General features: G+C 35.1%; 1 non-coding gene across 1 annotated transcript; it reads right to left on the reverse strand.

The window, feature by feature from the left end:
- Positions 1 to 13,433: 13,433 nt before the first annotated feature.
- Positions 13,434 to 13,595, reverse strand: LOC141414174 (U1 spliceosomal RNA). Its single transcript, XR_012439254.1, has one exon. It is a non-coding gene; the product is annotated as a U1 spliceosomal RNA (small nuclear RNA).
- Positions 13,596 to 14,480: the final 885 nt, after the last annotated feature.

The raw sequence follows: 14,480 nt of genomic DNA on the forward strand, positions 1-14,480 counted from the left end.
TTGCTGAAATCCTTCATAGCTTGTCACGGAAAAGTGATATTAAAAGAAGAGGGTTTGGTAGAGTCTAGGGACTCTTTTTTGAGACTTTAAATTACAAAAGCAGAAAGTTCCTTGTGGATTTAGGATAGAGAAGGCATTTTATTATGTTTCTACTGAGTATCTTTGATGGTGGGCAGTGATGAGTGGTGCTGTATCATTTGACCAAATTTTGGTACTTTTTTTCTCTTATGAAATACATCCTGAAAATAGAATAAAGGTGTGCCAAAATACTTGTCTGAATAGCTGTTTGTTCCTATACGAATTTTATAAATTTTCTCCAAACACAGGCTCTGAAGTTGGCTCTGATGTGCTAGCTTTTATCATGGCTGAAAATTTACAGAACAGAATTCTGGTACAGTTTATAAGTAACCAACAGGAATAGAAAGTGTGGCCCCAGTTTTCAATTGACTTGAAAGGTAATGATTGAAGTTTTGTCATTGGCATTTCACTTATTTACGCATGATGGACTTCATCACACTACATATATCTACCATAGACTAAATACATAACATCTGTCATATTAAGAGGTGGAGATACAACAATGAGAAAAATGTTAAAAATTTTTGTCTTTTTTAAATTTATGTTTACTATGTTAAGAAGTCATTGTAATGAATGAAATGAAACTGGCCCAACAATAATGTTTGCACATAGCAAACAGGTGCCCACTTGCACACACATAGTGCATCAGGGAACCTCACCTGTGGTAGACAGAATATTGACCTGTAACCTCACCCCTCCACTCAAAAGATTTCCCTGTCCAACTCCTAGAATATGTAACATAGAGATTTAATGCTTTAAACAGAATTAAGTTGGACCTTGAGGTGGTGAAATTATCATGGATTAACTAAGGGCATGTAATACAATTACAAAGATTTTTATAAACGGTAGACTGTGGCAAAAGTGAAAGAACCCGATAAATGCCAATAGCGGAAAGACTTAGACTGACATTGTTGGAGTTGCAGATGGACAAACGGGGAATGGGTACATGGATATTTAGATATATCTAATTTAGTTAAATGTAAGAATTCAATAAGAAGAAGGGGCAAGTATTAAGAAAGAAAAGTGGAAGAACTGCAGTATCTAAATGTAAAAATAAAATATACAGAGAGTTATTATAAAATAAATGGAGAGAGATATTACTTTATGTAAGTTTGAAAAGACAGAAATGAAAGGAAAAAATGAAAGAAGTAGTGATACTTTCAAATTCGTTCTTATCTTTGTTCTTTGAAATGCAGCTCTAAGCATTGGTTTTTAATGCAGGGTAAGTTTTTACAACCAAAATATATGTTTTCTAAAGTTGAGTGTTCAGACAGTTTTGTTTTGCTAAGAGAAGATAAAGTTCTTCAAATAGCTGCATCCATTAATTTTTGTATTGGTGAATGCAATGGACTGAATTGTGTCTCAACAAAACTTATATATTGACATCTTGACCCCCAATGTGACCGTATTTGGAGAAAAGAATCATAAGGAGGTAATTAAGGCTGAACGAAATCATAAGCGTGGGACACCAATCTGATGGAAAACCCATCGAAGGACATAATGATAAATTGGCCATCTTCAAGGAGAAACTGGACCCTGCTGGGCCTTGATCTGGTTCTTCAAGTTTCCTGGACTATGAAAAATACTTTCATTGCTTAAGATACCCATACTTTGGGTCTTGGTTATGGTTATGGTAGCCCTAGTAGACTAATATCATGACATTGTCTCAGTAAACACCTGTAAATTTATCATGCCTAACAACTAAGATAGAGATGTCTTCTTAAATATACACTTAATGGCATATGAAAGATATTTCTGAGTATCGCGTATTAATACTTTTATCCTCTTAACTAGCTTTGTTTTCTGGACAAAAGCCTATATTCCTGAAAATTTGTGCTCTGTACTCTGGACTGAGAATTATTTCATGCTGTTTCTTTAATGGCAAGTGATACGGCTTATGACTTTAGAATAATGTGCCATAGAAGGAATAACATGTACTTATGAACCAGAAGCTCTAGTTTTTAGCTCCAGCTATGCAATTCCTAATTGTATGAGCTTAGAGAAACTTTAGAATTTTTACTTTTAAGGATATGTACACTTGTTTAAAATCAATAGGTTTGCTTTAATATATTAAATCATTTTCAAATCTAAAATTACATAATTATGCATGTCTCCTTCAACACTTCTAATTAGGAAATCTTCTTTATATTTCTGCCAATGTAACATTCTGTTCTATTTTTTTCCGCTCCCACAGTCAAGTTTCAGCTATGTTTTAAGTACATATAGATATTTCATAGCATATGGCAATCCAACAGCTGAATGTCACTATTAAATAATCTTTAAATCAAGGAAGCATGTAATATATGTTCTATAAAGAGGATGAAAATTATAATTTGATCCTGGCTAATCCTTAGACTGCTAGTGTAAATTACTCATGAGGAGCCTGGTTCCTGGTTAGAAATTTCTGTGATACTGCAGGCCCAACCATAGGTGGTTACACAGCTTGTACCTGACAAGCTCAGAAGAAAGCTGCCCTCCCCCACCAGACTCAGCACACAGTCAGTGCACTACAGTCTCTGATGGGGTGTGCTTCAGGACTCAGCCTCTGGTCTTCACACGTTTGCACTCCTTCCTGTCAGTTTTCATTCCTAGGTCTCTTTAGTTCATGTCTAGTGTCAAAGTAGTCTTTAGTTTTCCATGTTGAGGGCTCCTTATGAAGTGGGAAATTCTGTTTTATTTCTCTGAAATTTGAAAAGTAAATTTACATCCAATTGATCAGAAAAGCTTTCACATACAAGTCATGTGATTCTAGGTGTTCTCCAAGGTACACATGTCCAGGCTGCTCAGTTCTTTAATGATCTGCATAGGCACTATAGACTTTGGCATACAGCTAACCTCGTGTACCCACATGGAAGGAAGTATTAATGATTAAGTAGTTAACTATTATTCCAGTCACCCATTAGAAGAAATACACTTAGTGTACAATTTTTAGTCTTTGATAAAAAGATTTTCTATGGCTTTATAATGTAATACATGAATAACATTAATGGAATTTCCTTGATCTACATCTGGCTTTGGAAGAGTTAGTTTTCTTCTATTTGTCCCATAAAAACTGTTTTTTAAAAATCCCTATAAAATGTTAGGTATATACAAAAATATATGGTGGTTTTGAAAAGCATAAGAGAAAATATGAATGAACAACAAACAACACTTATGAAAACCTGTTAATGAGAAAATATAAATTGAATTCACAAATATAGAACCATTTTTATCAATCAAAAAGAGGTAAAATTTTCCCGTATCATATATTAACAAGAATTTGTCTCTTTGTAACTAACAATAAAGGAGAGAGTGTAATAAGTTAAGACTATTTGGTTGGAAAATAGTTGGTATTAACTTCCAAAACATGAGATTGTACAGGTTCAATATATAAAAGCCAGCTTTTACATCAGCAATGTATGTCCTAGAGAAATACTCAATCATTCTATCTAGTAAACCTGAAAAACTCTAAATGAAATAATACAAAAGTAACTTAGATGCAGCTTTCACAATGGGGTATTATAAAACTCTATACTTGAATACATTAAACCTACCTTCATGGATTTGTTACAAGTGGTTTTTACCAAGCATGGTCAAGAAAAGATATTAAATAAAAATTCAAAAGAAATTTCAAACACGAACATTTTAAATTACTGTAGGTGCCTTACATTAGCTCCATTGATGCTGACTGAGCTCTCTCAGTCCACATTATCCTCAGTTGTGTTTAAATTGTGTGATCTGTTGTTTCTCAGACTTTCATTTTGTGAAAATCTGTCTCCCAGAGAGCAAGTGATACCCACAAAGCAAACTAAAAGTCACGGTGATCCTCCCAAGCCAAAAAGGACACAGATTGCTTAATTTAAATGATAAAGAGAAAATTTAAGATTTGTTGAAAGGTGACATATCCTCAGCAGAAGCCGGGCAGCATTATGGGAAAAATGAATCCAGCATTCTTGACTTCTCCTTAGTGGTCGTCTCCGTGTAACCACATATTCATGAATGCCAAGGCTCTGTTGCACATTTCAGCTTCACCTACCAACATGGATTTATCTTCTATTGTGTAATGTTGAGTGAGGAAAAAAAAAAAACAGTTTCAGAAGAATTACAACATTTTATATAGTACAAAACCTAATGGACTCTCAGATTGGGTTACATAAGTAAGCGGTAAAGTCTGAAGAGATGTGGTGGATACATTTTTATAATTTCAACGTTCTAGTCATCTAGGACAGGAGGCAGGAAGTCGCCATTTAAAATGAGTGCACAGTTGATATATATAGAGAGATGTATCAGTTTTCATTTCCTTGCTTGGACAGAGTCTTTCACCACATAAAGAAATCTCAAGTTCAGCAAAGATTATTTGTTCACAGTTCATTACATGGGAAATATCACTGAAATTCTATGTTTAATTGTATCTTTGTTACTGCCTTTGTTTGCATGTTTGTTTAAAATATAGTAAGAACTTTGCAAAATATGCATACATATTACCAATCAGTTTGCTGGAGTCCTTTTGCTACACCCAGATGGGACTTGTGGGTAAATAGGGAGAAGGGGAAGTTCTAGCACTGGCAACCACAGGCCCTTGAGTACCCAAGGTTAGGGACTGGAGTGGCTGACCCAGAGGCTTACAGGTCCAAACCCTGAGAGTTAGCAGCCTATTGCTCCTGACTTTAGAACACAGGCTGGAGGCGTCTTGCTCTCGGCACCAGAGACACTGACATTTAGCAGCTATTGTAATACTTATATTTCAGCAAATAACGGACAGCAACAAGGACCAACAGGGGGTGCCCTCTAAGACTAGAGAATCTGATATTTTGCCCCTTATGGCTGATAGCTCTGCGGGACACTTCCAGTTACCAGGGCGCATTGTTTCTCATCTTTAGCTCCTGATGGTATTCATTGTGTCTATTTCCTCTATTCCCCATTCTTCCCTGGTCACTCCAGAATTCTTCAGTTACTTTTTCATCACTTGCTGCTCTCAGTACTGGGGTGGTGGCTGCTGATACCTTCACGGCTGCTACTACTCTGCTGCTGCTTCCACTGTCTTCTCTTCATGTTACCAGCTCAGTTTCCTTTACTAATTATGAGCATGAAACGTGGGCAAGAAAAGATCACTCAAGAGAAGCTGCTTATGAACCTAATATTGCAACCCCAACAAAGCTCTTTCCAAAATCATTCTTAGTTCTTCTCTTCTTCAGTACCTCAAGTATTTTGTCTCTTCTTACTCTGGTTTCAAGTTTTATAAAGATTTTGTTATTTTCTGCAATAACAATCAGGCCTCTGACTTTTTTTGAATTCTGCACAGCAAATGTCCAGGACAGTGCTGTTCTACATGGGACAGCATGTGTCATGTGGCAATTGATATTATTTAAGATGGAATAAAATAGAAAATTCAGACCCCTAGTTTAATTACCCACATTTTCAATGTCCAGCAACCACATAACATATAGCTCTTATATTGGACAGTACAGGCTATAGAACATTTCCTCTATACAGCATCTGTAGAAACTAAAGGATTAAACCCTGAATTCTGCTTTTTAGGGGTGTATTTGAACGCAAATTATGTCACGTCTTTCTCTCTCACAAATAACTTACTTGATTGATGTATAAATTGTTCCTAAAATAAAATTTATTTAGTTAAATCAAACAGTGATTTACATCATAGACTTTAAACTAAGTCATCTAACTAAATGTTTCCCGAAAAGAAAATAATTTTTTCTTCATCAAATAAGTACAACCCATTAAGAATCTATCCTATCTGTTCTCCCTCATATGTGGACATTAGATCAAGGGCAAACACAACAAGGGGATTGGACTATGAGCACATGATAAAAGCAAGAGCACACAAGGGAGGGGTGAGGATAGGTAAGACACCTAAAAAACTAGCTAGCATTTGTTGCCCTTAATGCAGAGAAACTAAAGCAGATACCTTAAAGCAACTGAGGCCAATAGGAAAAAGGGGACCAGGAACTAGAGAAAAGGTTAGATCAAAAAGAATTAACCTAGAAGGTAACACCCACGCACAGGAAATCAATGTGAGTCAATGCCCTGTATAGCTATCCTTATCTCAACCAGCAAAACCCCTTGTCCCTTCCTGTTATTGCTTATACTCTCTCTACAACAAAATTAGAAATAAGGACAAAATAGTTTCTGCTGGGTATTGGGGCGGGGGAGAGGGAGGGGGCGGAGTGGGTGGTAAGGGAGGGGGTGGGGGCAGGGGGGAGAAATGAACCAAGCCTTGTATGCACATATGAATAATAAAAGAAAAAAAAAAGAATCTATCCTATCTCTTTGACTTATCATTGGTGATGTGGACCTTGGTCCTTCACTGAAGTAGTGCCTATCAGTTTTCTCCACTGTAAACTCTTTTATCTCCTGTTCCATGTCGTGCTCTTTAGAAGGAAGTCACTACACTCAAAGCCATGCTTGTGGTTTTCCTTAAAGGGGAGCTACCTACAAAACATTTAGAATTTATCTGTGTGGAAGACTTGGCTCAAAATTAATTGAATTTATCTCTTTTGAGTGATGGATATTCATTAATATTCTCAGTAATAATCCCATAGTAATTTATTTTGTTACTCAAATTGCTTCAGCACTGATATTTGGGGACTCTTTTGGTTGGCCTCTCTTCCCTTTTGGCATATTTGAACCACTGCATATTTTTATTTGTGCTTTAAGACTTCCTTATTCTCTGTACCAAGAAGTTAAGTCTAGCTTATATTGTATATTTCTTGTCATAGTCTAGAATAAACCATTTTTTTAAAGAAATGCAATTTCCTCTTATTGGAGCATGGTATTAATCTGATGCTAATTTCACTCACTGCTATTGGGATTCGCCAGCTTCTAGCCCCCCTCAGCTGACAAAGCAAGGAATATATGTGTATACTAACTCCTACATATAAATGCATCTTTAAATATTTCTTTATGCAACCATCTGCATCCAGAATCAGATAAGCATGAGTTCACATGGCTATTTCCAACTCTAATCAATTATATTATGAATCATTCTAGCCTATTCCCTTTGTATCTGACCATTTAGTACTCATTTACTTAATTATTCAGTTTCCATTATATAACTATAGTGCTATCAGATTGTGACTGGCACTGCTGTAGAAAATGTCTTCACTAACTACAGTACAGGGTTCATACTGTTTTCTTTTTCTTTAGTCTAATAGACTTTACTCATTTCCAAGGTTATTCAGATCATTACCTAGTTCCCAATTTTCTTCATTAATACTGTTTCATACATTTTTGACACAGCTAGATTCTTTCATCACATTCTGCATTCATCCTGCAGTCTCTCAACCTTCTAAATCATCTTTTAAGTTTGCACACATTAAAATTCATTCTTTGGGTTTGGGTATATACTTAATGCTTTGTATTTTCATTAAAGTACCACACAGCAGCTTGACAAATTGAAATATTCCCTGAACATCCGTTATTGAACACTTCCTCCTCCACCCAAACCCTAGCCAACCACTGATTTATTTTTTCCCTTTTCAGGTCATATTGGAAAGTTTCTATTGACCTATCTTCATTTTCACTGATTCTTACTTTAACTTGTTGAGTCTATGGATTTATTGATAAGTATATTATTATTAATTTCTACTACTTTGTTTTTAATTGCTAGGATTTCATTTTATGTTATATCTTTTGTTGATATCTCATGTTTGGACTTGCATATTATTAACCTCTTATATCAAGCCCAGAGTTCTTTCAAATTCTCTGATATTTCCAATAACTGTGTCATACCTAAGTATGATTTGGATGATTGTTTTGTCTCTTCAGTCATCTTTTGTCTTTCCTTTTTGAATGCCTTATAATTTTTATCAAAAAATAGACATACTAAATAGGATCATATTTACTAAAATAAGCAGGCCTTTTCACATGGGATGGTTGCTAGAATTTAGGATACATTCAGCATTTATTGTAATTATGGGCTTTAGAGACTTCAAACTGATCTGGTAGGCTTGAGTTTTTCTCCCATCTTGCTTTTACAGTTTTATCTTAACTGCGCCTCAGACTCAGAGTCTTACAGTTGTAATGTACTTAGTATTCTTAATATTTGACATTGCGGTGGTAGGTTATGGGAGAGAAAATTATTACATGATTTCCTAAATAAATTTCAGTCTATTTGTGGATCTCTCTGTAACTGAAGGTGTGCCCTTTGGAAATCCACAAAGAGAGCTCTCTTTTTCTTCCTTCCTGCCCATTAGTTTCTTCCCAGGATACAGTTTCTAGTCTTCAAAAGTGCTCTTCTCTGTTCACTCTGGCTTTATTTATTTATTTATTAGTTGAGAGAAGAAGGTTAGGGCCAGCAGTTTTGGTGTGGTCTACCATCCTGCAAAGTTTTCCACTGTACTCTACTGAAATCCTTTTCCTGAAGGTCAGGATTTTGTGCACCAAGTCTGGCAGGATTCACAATGGTTGCTTACTTCTTTTTGTTGAAAATTCCAGCTGAGGCACATTCTGACCCTCCTTTAAAAATAAAGAGTGTAGGTGGGGGAATGTGGTGGAAATATTGCATACATGTGTATGAAAATGAAAAATGGAACTATTCCAGGAATGGGAGGAGGGGAGATTAAGGAGAATGAGGGAGTGCATTAATTCAATTATGATATATTGTTGGAACTTTTATAAATATCACAATGTACCCCCAGTACAACAATAATGAAAAATAAATAAAATAAAACAATAAAAATCTGGTGAACAATCTGGAGAAAAAACTTGCAACTGTCTGAGTACCCCCCAGGAACACAGCTCACAGAAACCTTTCAGTCTCTAGCTAATAGGCCTTCTGGTGTTAGCAATTTGTTAAATATGTTGCTTGAATTCATTCCAGCTTTTGGCATATGGTGCTTTGTGCCCTGTGTAAGCACATCTTGCCTGTGACCATCCGGATGCACTTGACTCTCCACACTTTAGGGTCACAATTTACCCTCCACTCTCAGTCTCTACTATGTCCAGTAAACTTTGGTGATATTTAGTTTGTCAGGTGGCCACTACAAATATCAAGGGAAATTCTGAAAAACGGTCTATTTTTTAGCATAACTATATGAGTAATAACTTTGTAAGTCAGAGCTGAAATCAAAAGTAGCATGCCATTTGGTACATCTAAATATATATTGAATCCATGCATTTATCTCTATATTTATAGCCAATATCCTATCTGAAGCTAACATAATCTCTCATCTCTACCCAAGACACTGTTCATCCTCTATTAGTTACCTTCGCCTTCTTCATTGTATCCTCCATGTAAAACTAGATTTATATTAACTCACACTATTTCACTGTTTGATTTCCAATCAAATTTAGCATAAGATCTAAAAATTTCTTACATGAACACACAATCCTGTCTGACCCCTGTGTAGTTCTCTTATGTCACCCATTCTCTTTCATTCCACCCATTTTGTAAACTTCTGACCTGACCTTCTTTGACATGATTGCTTTATTCTTTTCACATAGGTTTCAGGAGAATTTAATTTCTCAATAAGGTTTCCTTGGCTAGTTAAAACAAACAACCCTTGTAGCCAACAAATCTATAAGCTGGCTTATAGCCAGTACCTCTACAATGTTTGTTTATGTACTTACTCATCTTTTAGTTTTCCCCTACAACAGAAGTGCAGTGAGAAAAAGGAGGCATTTCTGTCTTTTTCGCCTCATTTTCACAAGCCTGAAGCAATAGTAAGCCCAGAGCAAGTGCCTGTATAATTGAAAAATGAATTATATGCACCTTCTTAACAATCATTCATTTTTCAGTTAAGTATTCTCACTAATGTACTCAGTTTCAGCCAGTAAATTTTATTTTCTTTAAGACAAAACTTTTCCCAACCTTGTTTATTTTCTATTCTCCTTTGTTCTCATTATTCTGACACCTTTTCCCCACCAGAATGCTTCAGGTTAACCTCTTGTACTTTGGCTTCAAAGAATTATTTGTTGCTCATATTAAATTCCTAATAAGCAATTGTGGTAAAATAAAATCTCAGTCAATTAAAATATTATGTTATTTCATAAGAAGTTCAGCAAGGTGCCTTCTTAGAAAATACAAAGGAAAGCATTTCTTTAATTATATAACACCAATACATAAACAGCTCTGATCTTATTCAGTTTACACTATACTGCATGCATCCGCTGGAGGTTGTGGACATAAATATAATAAATGGGTGTCAGATTGAATTTTCTGAAGACAACTCAATACTTGCCTCCCAGGTGGTTTTCTGTCATGGGTTACGTAGTCCCTTGGTCAAGTAGTGAGGATCACGACCCTTCTGCTTGAATGTGGACACAAGTATAACTCATAATCAGAAAGATATGACACTATGCATTCAAAATGTGAAGAGGCTTCTGTTTTCTTTACAGTCATACTGAATCTGCAGCCCTGAAATGACATGCAAAAAATTCAAGTGCCTTTAGTTTTCTACAAGAAAAACTGAACCATTCTTATCTGAGAGGAACCATGGAGAAGCTCTAAGAATTCATGACGAGAACATGGTCAACCTCCAGATGCTACAGCTCATACTGCACCTTTACAGCTCTTCTGAATTTCTGATATACAGCATCTATGACTAATAATAAAACAGTTTATTAGTTTTTTAAATCATTGACTATGGAGTCATTTCTTGTGTTACATTCCATAAATGGAACAAGAAAATGAGTTTATTATATAAAGGTAAATTATAAAGAAAAGCAACAACCAAAGTGAAACAAGACAAATGCATCAAAAGATATAAGGTCAGTGTAGAATTGTGATTTTTTCCTTTGTAAGTTTTTAATATGATGGCAGTGGTGAGCGTTATTAAAGTGAGGTTTGGTTAAAAAAATTGAAATGAGGACTTAATGAAACAGATCATTGTGTTTATCATAAATGTAGAACTTAATTTCCTTTCATTTTACGTTCCATTCCACCCCTGTATTCTAAATGTACGAGAAGCTGCTGGTATTGCTCTTAGCAGCTGCTATGTAAACCTGGCTGCTTGCTCTAAGGATGTCCACATATTGTACAACAAATGCAATATGTCACCACGTCCTAACACTTCGTTAATTTTTTTTAACTAAGACCAGTTTCCCTTAATTTTTATATTATTTTTAGCTTATTTTTGACAGTTCAATAAGTTATATTAGGAATTCAATAAATGTTAAAATGTTAATTTGTTAGTTTTTATCTTTCTCTTTCACAGCCTTCCTTCATCTTTGAGGTTGTTGTATTTTTTTCTTTTTTTACCAATAGTCTTAATTGTAAATATTGGTAAAAGAGAAGAGGAGGTCAGTGGTAAGTCACCTGCCTAGCATGTATGAGATCCTGGCTTTCATACCAGAAGCACAAAAGAAAAAGAAAGAATAGAAGGAAGGAAGGAAAGTAGGAAGGAAGGAAGGAAGTTATTAGAACTCAAAATGTGAGCTTTATATGGAGCAAGAAATTGTACTTGTTGCATTTTAAAATAGTCTTTCATGAATTGTGGTCCATTGACCACCTGCGTTTGGATAACCTAGGATACTGGTTATGAATGTGAGCGCCTGGGTATGCCCAGGCTCACTTATTACAGGGTGGGAGCAGCTAAGAATAAGATTTTAACAAGCTTCTTAGATCATTCTGATGCACAGTTACAGAGCCATGACTTTGAAAATTCCAACTGGAGTTGACTAGAAATCAGAGTGTGTAGTAGAAGTTTAATTTCTTATATTTTGCTAAGCTTTATCATGGGGCTCTGTGAGAAATAAATGTTTCTGGATTGCTTTTGTTATATGTATTAAATATACTGACTAACAAATTATTGCTATTTGGAAAATATAAGGTATAATTTTAGAGAAATATTAAAACGTAGAATAAGATGCAGTTGATGTGAAATCCTGAAGAATTTGGCTATTAATATCTTCTGTCACAAATAATAAAGGGAAGGGAAGAAAAACATAGATGGATGAGCTAGACTAGAAATTTAAAAAGTGTTAATGAGATGTCTGTCAGAGGGAGTTTTGAACTTATTTTTGAAGTTAAAGTAATTTAAATGAAGAATGACCTCACAAGAAGCCAAACCAAAGAATCAACATTTATTCTAAGAATCATCATCTATTTTCTATGTTCAAAATAATACTCATGAAAAAGTAACTCTGACAAAATCATTTTAAACTCTCTTGAGATAATTAGACAAAATTTTCAAATTGATTAATTCTTAACCTTTTCCTTTCTGAATAATTCATATCTGATACTTGGCAGTTTAAATGTGTTCTTCCATTTCCCGCTCTTTACGGCCAGCACTATGCATTCTCAACTTGGCAGCAAAGTCTTCAAGATGCAAATTGCCATAATTTTAACACCCCAAATCACTTTACAGAATCCCCTTGAAAATGAGTGTCATGTCTCTCATTCTGGGGTTTCATCCATGTAATAATGCCAAAAGGCAAGAGAAATGAGACAACGTAGATAAATATCCTTTCATTTTCTTGTATAGCTCACTGCCACTCTAGCTGGTGCAATCACATGCAGGTTCTGCTTGAAGCTTGGAAGGTCAGGGCAGCTCCTTGAATCCATAAATCAAACACTTGTCTGTATACTGCAATTTACTCAAACTTCATAAAAACAAGCAAATTCTTCTTCTTTTGTTAATCTCCATAATATCAAGACTATCCAATCTTCCCCCTTGCCCCATGTTACCTCTTCCTGTGTTTTTTCAGCTGAGATAAACTTTCTGCCCTAAATTTTCCCTACTTCTAATGATCCTTTGATTCAACAAAACAAATAAACAAAAGACAACTGTTTCCAAATTTTTAAGACCATATATCAAATCTTTTCTTTGAACACAGGAATTTTTCAACAATCTATTTCATATATGTTCTTAAACCAATTTTTTCTCTGATCAAACATACTCCATATCATTGCATTATTCTGTACTCATTATGTTATTATCAAAATCATTCATTCAATACTATACTTATGATTTAACTTTTTAAAAAGTGCCATGGTTTTTCACAAGTAGTATACAGTACACATATTTTTACTTTAAAAACCCTGTTGAGGACAATTGTGTTTGATAAAAAATATAATTCAAAATGTTTACTATCTTCAGTTTACATAGCAGCAGCATACCAGATTGTAAATGAAAATATTGTAACATTCCCAAACCGTGTTTTACACCACAGAAAATTTTAATACATTTGCAAAGAGACAATACCCAAAGGTTATAAAACTATATATGTTTTAACTGAAGGTTTTTAATGCAGAATTTTTCCATATCATCCACATGGTTATACAATGAGAACTCCAAAAGGGGCATAGAGTGCAGAGCACCCTAAATCCTTGTGAAATAAGAATATGCTCTCCACCATTACTTCTGCTCAAGAACACCTTTATGTATCTATCTATCTATCTATCTATTTATTTTTTGCAGGGGAGATGCGAATACAGTCCTCCACTACTACAAATTCTGTAGTTGAGTTTCTCACATTTGGGGAAATTGCAGGGGTCAGCACATCAGGAGTACAATGGATCAGCCTGCCCTGGGAAAACCACCTTCGTGATCAAGGTATCTCCCCTGCCAGGTAAGTATTAGAACATCTTTACCTATTTAGCATTTTTCAGCTTTCAAATGGAGTATAATTTGGAGACCACTGCTCTATGATCAAGCCACTGCCCTAGTCCATACTTCACATCTGTCTCCTAACACTGGACACATTGTAATTTCTCAAGTGATAGCTTTGTTGACAATCCAGAACCATATATTGTCACTATTTATCATGTAAATATTGTTTATTTACATAGTTTTTTAATTTAGCAATTAATTGAATTATCTCTAGCAAATTTTCATTTTATGCTAATTTTGTAAAGTTTACTTACCTTCTAATAAACTTATTAATACAAATGCAGTAAAATTTGTGTTTCACAACAAGCTCCATTGTGTTTACCTGTTTACCAGAATATTCATGACTTTCATGAGCTTAGACTTTTCATTGCAACATTATAAATCTCATTGGTTTTCTTTGAAAATAACAGATAATATTACCACTTTCTCAATTTTTATAAAAACACATGGATTAAAATGTTAGTGTTCACAAGGAAGGTATGAGGATAAGTAAGACACCCAAAAAACTACATAGCATTTGTTGCCCTCAACACAGAGAAACTAAAACAGATACTTTAAAGCAACTGGGGCCAATAGGAAAAGAGGACCAGAAACTAGAGAAAAGGTTAGTTCAAGAAGAATTAACTTAGAAGGTAATACGCATGTACAGGAAATAAATGCATGTCAACTCCCTGTATAGCTAGTCTTATCTCAACTAGTAAAAACCCTTGGTCCTTCCTATTATGGCTTATACTCTCTCTTCAACAAAATTAGAGATAAGGGCAGAATAGTTTCTGCCTGGTAGTGAGAGGTAAGGGGGGTAAGTGAGGGAACAGGGGAGGGAGTAAGGAAGAGGGTGCGGGGAAGGGGGGA

This window comes from Castor canadensis, chromosome 11, assembly GCF_047511655.1.
Source record: "Castor canadensis chromosome 11, mCasCan1.hap1v2, whole genome shotgun sequence".
NCBI lineage: Eukaryota > Metazoa > Chordata > Mammalia > Rodentia > Castoridae > Castor > Castor canadensis.